This window comes from Salmo trutta, chromosome 30 (assembly GCF_901001165.1).
Source record: "Salmo trutta chromosome 30, fSalTru1.1, whole genome shotgun sequence".
Classification (NCBI taxonomy): Eukaryota; Metazoa; Chordata; class Actinopteri; order Salmoniformes; family Salmonidae; genus Salmo; species Salmo trutta.
Genome location: NC_042986.1, coordinates 37,807,073 through 37,820,399, shown reverse-complemented (window position 1 = coordinate 37,820,399; position 13,327 = coordinate 37,807,073). Strand labels below are relative to the sequence as shown.

The 13,327-nt window shown below is 43.9% G+C and overlaps 1 pseudogene; it reads right to left on the bottom strand.

Moving 5' to 3' along the window:
- Positions 1-13,066, bottom strand: part of LOC115168765 (uncharacterized) — a 44,284-nt pseudogene extending 31,218 nt beyond the window's left edge.
- Positions 13,067-13,327: the final 261 nt, after the last annotated feature.

The following is a 13,327-nucleotide window of genomic DNA, read 5'->3' as shown; positions in this document are numbered from 1 at the left end:
TGGGGAGAGAGCTCATTCAGAGAGCAGAGCATGGGGAGAGAGCTCATTCAGAGAGCAGAGCATGGGGAGAGAGCTCATTCAGAGAGCAGAGCATGGGAGAGAGCTCATTCAGAGAGCAGAGCAGGGGAGAGAGCTCATTCAGAGAGCAGAGCAGGGGAGAGAGCTCATTCAGAGAGCAGAGCAGGGGAGAGAGCTCATTCAGAGAGCAGAGCAGGGGAGAGAGCTCATTCAGAGAGCAGAGCAGGGGAGAGCGCTCATTCAGAGAGCAGAGCAGGGGAGAGCGCTCATTCAGAGAGCAGATCATGGGAGAGAGCTCATTCAGAGAGTAGATCATGGGAGAGAGCTCATTCAGAGAGTAGAGCATGGGAGAGAGCTCATTCAGAGAGTAGAGCATGGGAGAGAGCTCATTCAGAGAGTAGAGCATGGGGAGAGAGCTCATTCAGACGGAACAGCTTCTCTGAGGTACTCAGGCTCAGTCCTGCCGAAAGAATCAGATGGAGAGAAATCATTCAGCACTGACACACAAATAGTGCCTCTATGTCATGCCCAGACTGGCAGGCATGTACTATCATAAGCAGGTTAGAGAGCATAGTAAAAGCCTCACCTTCATTGAAGAGGAAGAGTGGGAGGAGGCCCATGAACATCAACGGCTGTAGGTGGTACATGGTGTCTATTGGGTTCTGGAGCCCTGTGGAGTAGAATGTGGAAGAGGCTGGTGTTTACGGGACTGAATGCCTAATCAGGGAACAAAAAGACAAGTCCAAGACCCAACACGATCAATATGCTTTTTGGGGGGACAATTACTGCTTTATTGTTTTAAAGCGGGGAAAAAAGAAAAAAAAGTTTTTAAAAAAGTGTCATTTTTTTTCTCCACACTGAATTCTCATTAAGTGCCATCCAAAAGAGCAACTGTCCAATAACTATGCTTCAAAATGTTGATTTTAAACATTGTGACGAAAATGACATGAGAAACTGCCCGTAAGTGTTCAGATGAGCATGAGATTCCTTTTTTCCATCCCATCTTTTGAATTATTGTCCGATATGCAGGTAAAAGGCCAATTCTTCCCAACAACAACACAATGACGGTCTATAACTAGCTTCCATAGGCAGACTGGTTGCCTCCCACATTAACAATGTTCCCGACATACACGGTTTCCCTAGGTTTGGAATTCTGAGATTAGGTGGTAACTGACCTAGCTCTGCTTTCTGTATCAGGACCTGCGTGAGGGTCCACCGGATCCCGCCGATGAACGATGCCAGCAGTATCATGATGAAGCCCTTCATGTTTAACTGGGTCGACTTGACGGTGAACATGAACAGACCGTTGGCTATCAGAAGGACCATCACGATCAGGTATGGGTTCTGGAGAAACAGGGCGACTTGGGAGGGTCAGAACAGAAGCCGATCAGGTATGGGTTCTGGAGAAACAGGGGGACTTGGGGAGGGTCAGAACAGAAGCCGATCAGGTATGGGTTCTGGAGAAACAGGGGGACTTGGGGAGGGTCAGAACAGAAGCCGATCAGGTATGGGTTCTGGAGAATCTAGAGGTGAAAAACGCACACCTATTTAGGTGAGGTGCTGGCTAACCGAGTGGAACACTTTAAAAATAAAGGAGAGCCGCACACTCTAGGAGCTCAGATGCAAAAATATTTATGTCCAATGTTTGGACAGACAAGCTGTCTTCATCAGGGTATAATGACAAACACTGTGGGATGACTCATTTATATAGTGTCAAGACACACAGGTGTCTAATCATGGTGGGGTGTGGCCTGATATCATTGGTTAATTCTAATATTGAAATAGCATACAAAAAACATAAATGGATAGCATACGATCATAGATACAATTTGGCTACATAAGCCTACGAACATTTACAATAGCAAAATCACAATCACCACAAGAATGGCTTCAGATCAAATTCTCAGTTGAGACCGAAGGGAGCAAGGGTCTTTAAATTAAAGATCCAGGCAGCCTCTCATTTTAACAATAAATTGTCGAGGTTCCCCTCTCCTAGGGAGGGTGGCATGTTCGATGCCAATATAACGTAGAGACGAGGTTCCCCTCTCCTAGGGAGGGTGACGTGTTCGATGCCAATATAATGTAGAGACGATACGTACTTTTAATTCACGCTTTGTTTTACCCACATCATTTACCACAAGGACAAGTTATAAGATAAATAACTGCCTTAGTGGAGCACGTGATAACACCTTTGATTGGGATCTGTTTCCTTGTTTGGGGGTGTTTGAAGGATCTACATTTATAAGGGCCATTGCATTGAGCACAGCCATTACACTTGTAGTTTCCATCCAGTAGGGGCGCAAATACACGCTGTGCAGGGATATCTTGGGGTGGTAAATCAGGGCTTACCAGTTGTTCTCTGAGGTTTCTGCCCCGCGAGAATACAACCAAGGGAAGGTCTGAAAACACATTACCGATACTATCATCGGATCGTAGAATGTGCCAATGTTTGAACAATTCCCTTAATTTGTTCAGAGCACTTTGAATAGCAGGTAGTTAGAATGCAAAAATGCTTATTTTTGCAAGACTGACCTTGAAAAAGGTCATGTTTTGAATTTTCTCAATGGCAGTATTAAATCTGACCCATTTTTATATCCCCTCTCCTTGAATTTTCTTTGCGTCTCAGCCATATTTCTGTCAATCTGATTGTTTTTTACAAATTCTTTTGATTTGACAGAATTGGCTGTAGGGAAAACTGTTTTTCAAGGGAAGTGGGTGACAACTATCAGCCCTCAATAAACTGTTAAGATCATTAGGTTTCCTGTAAAGATCAGTGTATAGAACATTATCTTCACACAAGATCAAGGAAACGGATTTGACGTGTATCAGATTGCATAGTAAATCTCAGATGCTCAGAACAGGAGCATGGAACACCTGGAGCTGTTTTGCATCACCCCTCCACAGAACAAAAATATCATCAATATACCGTTTCCAAATAATGATGTTAGGCAAGATTTTTTTTGTTGAGAGGATTGAAAATAGACTGTTTCTCCATGTAACCCACATACAAATCAGCATAGTTAGGAACCATGGGGGATCCCATAGCAGTACCCTTCGTCTGAATAAAGAAATCATTTAGAAACATGAAGTAGTTGTGTGTGAGTACTATTTCAGCCAATGTTATAATGCAGCACTGGAAGGTAATTCATTAGGGTCACGTTGCAGAAGAAAATGGTCCATAGCTTCAATACTGCCCTCATGTGGAAAATTTGTATATAACGACTCAACATCAAAAGTAACTAACAAAAGCATTATCAGGGAGAGGATCAAGAGATTCAATAATAGAGATCAAACTGCTGGTGTCCTTTACAAAGGAGGGGAGCTGTTCTGAGATCATACTGCTGGTGTCCTTTAGGAGGGGAGCTGTTCTGAGATCAAACTGCTGGTGTCCTTTAGGAGGGGAGCTGTTCTGAGATCAAACTGCTGGTGTCTACAAAGGAGGGGAGCTGTTCTGAGATCATACTGCTGGTGTCCTTTAGGAGGGGAGCTGTTCTGAGATCATACTGCTGGGAGCTGTTCTGAGATCATACTGCTGGTGTCCTTTAGGAGGGGAGCTGTTCTGAGATCATACTGCTGGGAGCTGTTCTGAGATCATACTGCTGGTGTCCTTTACAAAGGAGGGGAGCAGTTCTGAGATCATACTGCTGGTGTCCTTTACAAAGGAGGGGAGCTGTTCTGAGATCATACTGCTGGTGTCCTTTAGGAGGGGAGCTGTTCTGAGATCATACTGCTGGTGTCCTTTAGGAGGGGAGCTGTTCTGAGATCATACTGCTGGTGTCCTTTAGGAGGGGAGCTGTTCTGAGACCATACTGCTGGTGTCCTTTAGGAGGGGAGCTGTTCTGAGATCATACTGCTGGTGTCCTTTAGGAGGAGAGCTGTTCTGAGATCATACTGCTGGTGTCCTTTAGGAGGGGAGCTGTTCTGAGATCATACTGCTGGTGTCCTTTAGGAGGGGAGCTGTTCTGAGATCATACTGCTGGGAGCTGTTCTGAGATCATACTGCTGGTGTCCTTTAGGAGGAGAGCTGTTCTGAGATCATACTGCTGGTGTCCTTTAGGAGGGGAGCTGTTCTGAGATCATACTGCTGGTGTCCTTTAGGAGGGGAGCTGTTCTGAGATCATACTGCTGGTGTCCTTTAGGAGGAGAGCTGTTCTGAGATCATACTGCTGGTGTCCTTTAGGAGGGGAGCTGTTCTGAGATCATACTGCTGGTGTCCTTTAGGAGGGGAGCTGTTCTGAGATCATACTGCTGGTGTCCTTTAGGAGGAGAGCTGTTCTGAGATCATACTGCTGGTGTCCTTTAGGAGGGGAGCTGTTCTGAGATCATACTGCTGGTGTCCTTTAGGAGGGGAGCTGTTCTGAGATCATACTGCTGGTGTCCTTTAGGAGGGGAGCTGTTCTGAGATCATACTGCTGGTGTCCTTTAGGAGGGGAGCTGTTCTGAGATCATACTGCTGGTGTCCTTTAGGAGGGGAGCTGTTCTGAGAGTAGTCTAATAAAAAAAGTCAACAAAAGTCGAGAGAGGGGCCGTTACTGCACCAATGCCCCCTACAATAGGGGCCGTTACTGCATCAATGCCCTCTACAATAGGGGCCGTTACTGCACCAATGCCCCCTACAATAGGGGCCGTTACTGCATCAATGCCCTCTACAATAGGGGCCGTTACTGCATCAATGCCCTCTACAATAGGGGCCGTTACTGCACCAATGCCCCCTACAATAGGGGCCGTTACTGCATCAATGCCCTCTACAATAGGGGCCGTTACTGCACCAATGCCCCCTACAATAGGGGCCGTTACTGCATCAATGCCCTCTACAATAGGGGCCGTTACTGCATCAATGCCCTCTACAATAGGGGCCGTTACTGCACCAATGCCCCCTACAATAGGGGCCGTTACTGCACCAATGCCCCCTACAATAGGGGCCGTTACTGCACCAATGCCCCCTACAATAGGGGCTGTTACTGCACCAATGCCCCCTACAATAGGGGCCGTTACTGCACCAATGCCCTCTACAATAGGGGCCGTTACTGCACCAATGCCCCCTACAATAGGGGCCGTTACTGCACCAATGCCCTCTACAATAGGGGCCGTTACTGCACCAATGCCCTCTACAATAGGGGCCGTTACTGCACCAATGCCCTCTACAATAGGGGCCGTTACTGCACCAATGCCCTCTACAATAGGGGCCGTTACTGCACCAATGCCCTCTACAATAGGGGCCGTTACTGCACCAATGCCCTCTACAATAGGGGCTGTTACTGCACCAATGCCCTCTACAATAGGGGCCGTTACTGCATCAATGCCCTCTACAATAGGGGCCGTTACTGCACCAATGCCCCCTACAATAGGGGCCGTTACTGCATCAATGCCCTCTACAATAGGGGCCGTTACTGCACCAATGCCCTCTACAATAGGGGCCGTTACTGCACCAATGCCCTCTACAATAGGGGCCTTTACTGCACCAATGCCCTCTACAATAGGGGCCGTTACTGCACCAATGCCCTCTACAATAGGGGCCGTTACTGCACCAATGCCCTCTACAATAGGGGCCGTTACTGCACCAATGCCCTCTACAATAGGGGCCGTTACTGCACCAACGCCCGCTACAATAGGGCCCGTTACTGCACCAATGCCCTCTACAATAGGGGCCGTTACTGCACCAATGCCCCCTACAATAGGGGCCGTTACTGCACCAATGCCCTCTACAATAGGGCGCCCTGGAGGTTTTGTAACATTCTTGTGTAATTTCGGGCAAAATATAAAAAGTAGCAATTTTAGGGTGTTGAATAGCCAAAAAGTCGTGTTCATCTGACCAGAACATAAATCCCCATCTAGGACAGTAAAGACCGTGTTCTGAAATTGGCAGTGGGGTCACTTCTGAATTTCTTGTAAAAGGTGTTGTCAAACAGTTGTCTATGACACTCATTTACATAAACTGTCCTATCCATGAGTACAACCAACCGAGGGAGGGTAAGGACTGACGTATCGGATTGTACCACCGACCCACCCTTATCAGCAGGGAGGGTAAGGACTGACCAACCGACCCTCCCTTATCAGCAGGGAGGGTAAGGACTGACCAACCGACCCTCCCTTATCAGCAGGGAGGGTAAGGACTGATGTATCGGATTGTCAATCAAGCAAAGCTTGTTTTTCATCCTGAGGTAAATGATGGAAAGATATGTTCTCCTGTTTATTCTGAAGGAGATGAACAACATCTTTTTCAACAAGTCTGCAATATGTCTCCATAGAGTGATTGTGCTTGACTGGAGGTACAAAATAACTCTTACTTCTAAAAGGAGTCGGAGTATGTGCAGGTGAGCAACCTACATGTTCAGTAGAAATATCACAATTAGGGGAGCTAAAGTATTCCCTTAAATGGATTTTAAAAAAAAACTTAAACATGTCTACTTTAACATCAAAATCGTTGCACTGAGTTGTAGGCACAAAAGATAACCCTTTATTAAGCAAGGAGACATGGGCAGGGGTCAACATCCTCTTTTGTCAGGGTTTCTCCAGAAGTAGACTTTGTCCTCGGCCTTGTCTTTTTTTGTCTTGGTTGAATTTCTTGATTTTAAGTTCCTTTATTTCTGTGGACAACTTGTCCTGGAGCGCTGGGTTAGTTTTCATCAGTTCATTGAATATGCCATCATCATTATAATGGGTTCTGGAGAAACGGGGGGACTTGGGGGGGGGGGGGGGGGGGGGTGGGGTCAGAACAGAAGCCTTGCTTTTGTCCACATGCAGACATTTCACAAAGTGCGTAGAAACATAAACTCAGAGGCATTGATTAACACAGTTTCCTTTCACCGTTTACATAAAGGTAATGGGACATAAAGGTAATGGGACTCGCAAAACTACCTTTGCTAAATTATTTTAGAAAAATCCCAAACTATCCCTTTAAATACACAAAGGAAATTGAACTTCCTCCTACCCATTAAAAATATAATCCATTCACTTAATCATTATGGCTCTTAACATTGAAAAGGGAGTGTTGAAGTGGAGAGCTTGTTGGAAAATCAATTAAGCAGGTCTTTAGCAATGGAAACTGAGTGTCTAGATAGAAAGCTTTAAAACCCAGGGACATCAATTAAGCAGGTATTTAGCATTGGAAACTGAGTGTCTAGATAGAAAGCTTTAAAACCCAGGGACATCAATTAGGCAGGTCAGTTATCACAAAGATTAATGTTGGAGGGGGTGTGGTAAAGCATTTAATGAGAATGGCCATGTGAAGACCATTCCCACTTAGGAGCTGCATGAGAACAATTATGAGTGGGGGTGGGGGGGGGGGCGGACTCATTATTAGCCTTCAATACCTGTTCTATTTTTAACATTAAGTACAGATCATTGTACTTATTTCCTTCAAAATTCAGCAACATCAAGGGGCATTTTATCACAAAGGCTGGGATTCAATCCAATCGCAAATTTGGACAATGAACCATTTGAAAGTAATTTCCAATTGAGTCGTTGGCAGCGGTTCCATATTCAGCGTTAACCGTGAATGTGGTCTCTGCAAGAACGTAGTATTTTAAAAACGTTCCTTGCGGGACAAAGCGAGATCGGATTGAATCCCAGCCTAAGCTGTTTTGTGTCGTGCAACACCCATGAATACTACTGGATAAACCAAGAAGAAACAACAACCGTTATCCTATCTCAGGTGACCTATCGGCTCCTCCAGTTTAAACACCAATGAGAAGAAGAGGATGAAGAGCACAACAGAAGACTTGGTCATTGTGTACCTGGAGGAGACGGCCAAAGACACATTTAAATGCCAGTCAAAAACAGTGACGGTCATGCAAACCACAGATCAAAGTCAGGTAGGTATACATTGTAAGCACACACACACACACACACACACACACACACACACATTGTGATGAAGAGGAAGCTCCAATTGGACAGTCCGATGTCGAGCGCTGTTGCCATGGCTGAAAGAGACAGCATTTTAGGACTGTTGATCAGCACACTGCTCTTGATAGTATCATTGATATTTAATAAGCTTTTTTTCTCATCTTATCCAACTGTTACTATGCACCTGCAAAGAAGAAGATAGCTCAGATGTGCGAGTGCCTTTTTGAATTTTGAAGGAATGTTGATCACACCATGGCATACTGCTATATTCCTAGCACCAAAGGATTTCATGACCTCTATATGTCAATAACAGAGTCAGTGAGAGAGAGATCGGAAGGTGGTCAACAACTGTATGCTTTTGAATGTCAAAAACTAAATCACATATCGTTAGGTCATATTCATTAGACCATTTTGATTCATGACAACAGTAGGATACATTTTGTAACAGTAATATCTGACATTTAAGTAGTTACAGCCTAGATTAGAAGAGAGGAAAATAGGAGATAGTGGTTTCTTATCGCAGATGAACTATGCCTTGTGTGACGTAGACCAAGTCCATTGTTGATTATGTCATGTAATCTGCACTAACAGAAACAACTCAAACCGTTTGGCATTAATACCCCCTAATATCTGCGAAGAGTTCCCTTTAAAAATCAGCCATCGTATGTAGCGATGCACACACTCACCGACTGGGGAAACCTTGGAGAGGTATTCTGTCCAGTTCACCATAACCCCAGGCTTCCCTGTCCAGCACTGCATTGCCAAACGGGTCAGGGAAGAGAGACAGAAGACGATGGTGAGGTGGACCAGCGTCACGAACAGTGGATAGTGGAAGCACTGAAAGAGACGGAGAGAGGTGGGAACAAGACCCCGCAAACAGTGTGTTGGGCTACATGGCACTGCATGCAATTCATTCATTAAATATATATATATATTCAAAAATTTGGGGTCACTTAGAAATGTCCTTGTTTTTGAAAGAAAAGCACACTTTTTGTCCAATAACATCCAATTGATCAGAAATATAGTGTAGACATTGTTAATGTTGTAAATGACTATTGTAGCTGGAAACGGCTGATTTTTTATGGAATATCTACATAGGTGTACATAGGCCCATTATCAGCAACCATCACTCCTGTGTTCCAATGGCACATTGTGTTAGCTAATCCAAGTTTATCATTTTAAAAAGGCTAATTGATCATTAGAAAACCCTTTTGCAATTATGTTAGCACAGCTGAAAACTGTTGTGCTGATTTAAAGAAGCAATAAAATTTCCCCAAAAAATTCAAAGTGACCCCAAACTTTTGAACGGTAGTGTATATACAGTTGAAGTCGGAAGTTTACATACACTCATTAGTATTTGGTAGCATTGCCTTTAAATTCTTTAACTTGGGTCAAACGTTTCGGGTAGCCTTCCACAAGCTTCCCACAATAAGTTGGGTGAATTTTGGCCCATTCCTCCTGACAGAGCTGGTGTAACTGAATCAGGTTTGTAGGCCTCCTTGCTCGCACACGCTTTTTCAGTTCTGCCCACACATTTTCTATAGGATTGAGGTCAGGGCTTTGTGATGGCCACTTCAATACCTTGACTTTGTTGTCCTTAAGCCATTTTGCTACAACTTTGGAAGTATGCGTGGGGTCATTGTCCATTTGGAAGACCCATTTGCGACCAAGCCATAACTTTGATGTCGCTTCAATATATCCAAATCCTTTTCCTTCCTCATGATACCATCTATTTTGTGAAGTGCACCAGTCCCTCCTGCAGCAAAGCACCCCCACAACATGATACTTCCACCCACGTGCTTCACGGTTGGGATGGTGTTCTTTGACTTGCAAGCCTCTCCCTTTTTCCTCCAAACATAACAATGGTCATTAAGGCCAAACAGTTCTATTTTTGTTTCATCAGACCAGAGGACATTTCTCCAAAAAGTACGATCTTTGTCCCCATGTGCAGTTGCAAACCATAGTCTGGCTTTTTTTATTTCAGTTTGGAGCAGTGGCTTCTTCCTTGCTGAGCGGCCTTTCAGGTTATGTCGATATAGGACTCGTTTTACTGTGGACATAGATCATTTTGTACCTGTTTCCTCCAGCATCTTCACAAGGTCCTTTGCTGTTGTTCTGGGATTGATTTGCACTTTTCGCACCAAAGTACGTTCATCTCTAGGAGACAGAACGCACCTCCTTCCTGAGCGGTATGACGGCTGTGTGGTCCCATGGTGTTTATACTTGCGTACTATTGTTTGTACAGATGAACGTGGTACCTTCAGGCATTTGGAAATTGCTCCCAAGGATGAACCAGACCTGTGGAGGTCTACAATTTTAATTTTTATTTTCCCATGATGTCAAGCAAAGAGGCACTGAGTTTGAAGGTAGGCCTTGAAATACATCCACAGGTACACCTCCAATTGACTCAAATGATGTCAATTAGCCTATCAGAAGCATCTACAGCCATGACATCATTTTCTGGAATTTTCCAAGCTGTTTAAAGGCACAGTCAACTTAGTGTATGTAAACTTCTGACCCACTGGAATTGTGAATTATAAGTGAAATAATCTGTCTGTAAACAATTGTTGGAAAAATGACTTGTGTTATGCACAAAGTAGATGTCCTAACCGACTTGCCAAAACTATAGTTTATTAACAAGAAATTTGTGGAGTGGTTGAAAAACGAGTTTTAATGACTCATACCTAAGTATATGTAAACTTCCGACTTCAACCGTACGTGTGTATGTATGCAATTAAATAAATATATTGGGGCGGCAGGTAGCCTTGTGGTTGGAGCGTTGGACCAGTCACCGAAAGGTTGCTAGATCAAATCCCCGAGCTGACAAGGTAAAACTTTGTCGTTCCGCCCCTGAACAAGGCAGCTAACCCACTGTTCTTTGGCCGTCATTGTAAAAAATAAGTTGTTCTTAACTGAATAATAGTGAAGACATCAAAACTATATGATAACACATATGGAATCATGTAGTAACCAAAAAAGTGTTAAACAAATCAAAATGTATTTTACATTTGAGATTCTTGAAAGTAGCCCCACTTTGCCTCAATGACAGCTTTGCACACTCTTTGCATTCTCTCAACCAACTGCATGAGGTAGTCACCTGGAATGCATTTCAATTAACAGGTGTGCCTTGTTAAAACGTTAATTTTAGGTATTTCTTTCCTTCTTAATATGTTTGAGCCAATCAGTTGTGTTGTGACAAGGTAGGGGTGGTATATAGAAGATAGCCCTATTTGGTAAAAGACCAAGTCCATATTACTGCAAGAACAGCTCAAATAAGCAAAGAGAAACGACAGTCCATCATTACTTTAAGACATGAAGGTCAGTCAATCCTGAAAATGTAAATAACAATTTTTTCTTTTAGTGCAGTCACAAAAACCATTAAGCGCTATGATGAAACTGGCTCTCATGAGGACCGCCACATGAAAGGAAGACCCAGAGTTACCTCTGCTGCAGAGGATCAGTTCATTATAGTTAACTGCACCTCAGATTGCAGCCCAAATAAATGCTTCAGAGTTCAAGTAACAGACACATCTCAACATCAACTGTTCAGAGGAGACTGTGTAAATCAGGCCTTCAAGGTTGAATTGTTGCAAAGAAACCACTACTAAAGGACACCAATAATAAGAAGAGACTTGCTTTGGCCAAGAAACACAAGCAATGGACATTAGACCAGTGGAAATCAGTCTTTTGATCTGATGAGTCCAAATTTGAGGTTTTTGGTTCCAACTGCCATGTCTTTGTGAGACGCAGAGTAGGTGAACGGATGATCTCCGCATGTGTGGAGGAGGAGGTGTGATGGTGCTTTGCTGGTCACACTGTCAGTGATTTATTTACAATTCAAGGCACACTTAACCAGCATGGCTACCACAGCATTCTGCAGCGATACGCCATCCCATCTGGTTTGCGCTTAGTGAGACTATCATTTGTTTTTCAAAAGGACAATGACCCAAAACACCTCCAGGCTGTGTAAGGGCTATTTGACCAAGAAGGAGAGTGATGGAGGGCTGCATCAGATGACCTGGCCTCCACAATCACCCAACCTTTTTTTATTTCACCTTTATTTAACCAGGTAGGCCAGTTGAGAACTAGTTCTCATTTACAACTGCGACCTGGCCAAGGTAAAGCAAAGCAGTGCGACAAAAAACAACAGAGTTACACATTGGATAAACAAAAAGTACAATCAATAACAATAGATAAATCTGTATACAGTGTGTGCAAATGGTGTAAGGAGGCAAGGCAATAAATAGGCCAGAATAGCAAAGTAATTACAATTTAGCAAATTAACACTGGAGTGATAGATGTGCAGATGATGATGTGCAAGTAGAAATACTGGTGTGCAAAAGAGCAAAAAAAGTAAATAAAAACAATATGGGGATGAGGTAGGTAGTTGGATGGGCTATTTACAGATGAGTTGTTTACAGCTGCAGCGATCGGTGAGCTGCTCAGATAGCTGATGCTTAAAGTTCGTGAGGGATATATAAGTCTCTAACTTCAGTGATTTTTGCAACTCGTTCCAGTCATTGGCAGCAGAGAAATGGAAGGAAAGGCGGCCAAAGGAGGTGTTGGCTTTGGGGATTGGGGACCTCAACCCAATTGAGATGGTTTGGGATGAGTTGGACCGCAGAGTGAAGGAAAAGCAGCCAACAAGTGCTCAGCATATGTGGGAACTCCTTCAAGACTGTTGGAAAAGCATTCATCGTGAAGTTGGTTGAGAGAATGCCAAGAGTGTGCAAAGCTGTCATCAAGGTAAAGGTAGGCTACTTTGAAGAATCTAAAATATGAAATAAATGTTGATTTAACATTTTCTGGTTACTACATGATTCCATATGTGTTATTTCATAGTTGTGATGTCTTCACTATTATTCTACAATGTAGAAAATACAAAAATAAATAAAAACCCTTGAATGAGAAGGTGTGATTTTTCACCTTGAGCATTCTAACCAGTTACCTTTCGGTTACTGACCCAACAGGCTACCTGCCCTAAAATACCATGCTATGTCTCTTGAGGAGTGTGAGCCAGCCTCAGACTCACCTTCATCTGCCACTTGTTAAAAAAAAGTAATGCCGATGGAGAAGACATAGAAAAAGAGGAACAGGCTCACAGTGCGGACTGCCAGGCATAGGACCTGGACAGGGCAAGCCATGGTTCAGGTTCACTCTTCCCCACAGGAACTACTGCAGGGGCACCATCTTCAAATGGGAGCAATGTACCACGCTGTGCTGAAGGCTGGACAGGGAAAAGGGAGGGAAGAGGGAGAGAGAAAGATGGGAGTAGTTGACAATATAATCAAAGAACTGGTATAATTTGCTGCTAGCTGAGCATGAAACCTGGTCTCAGAGCATTTCGTATTATTCTGTATGTAAATCCGAGACACTCCATTAAGTATGATATGGTACGTTTGGTATCGTCAGAGATACATTTGAGGAGATGGGGAAACTCCATTGGAATCGTATTAACGCT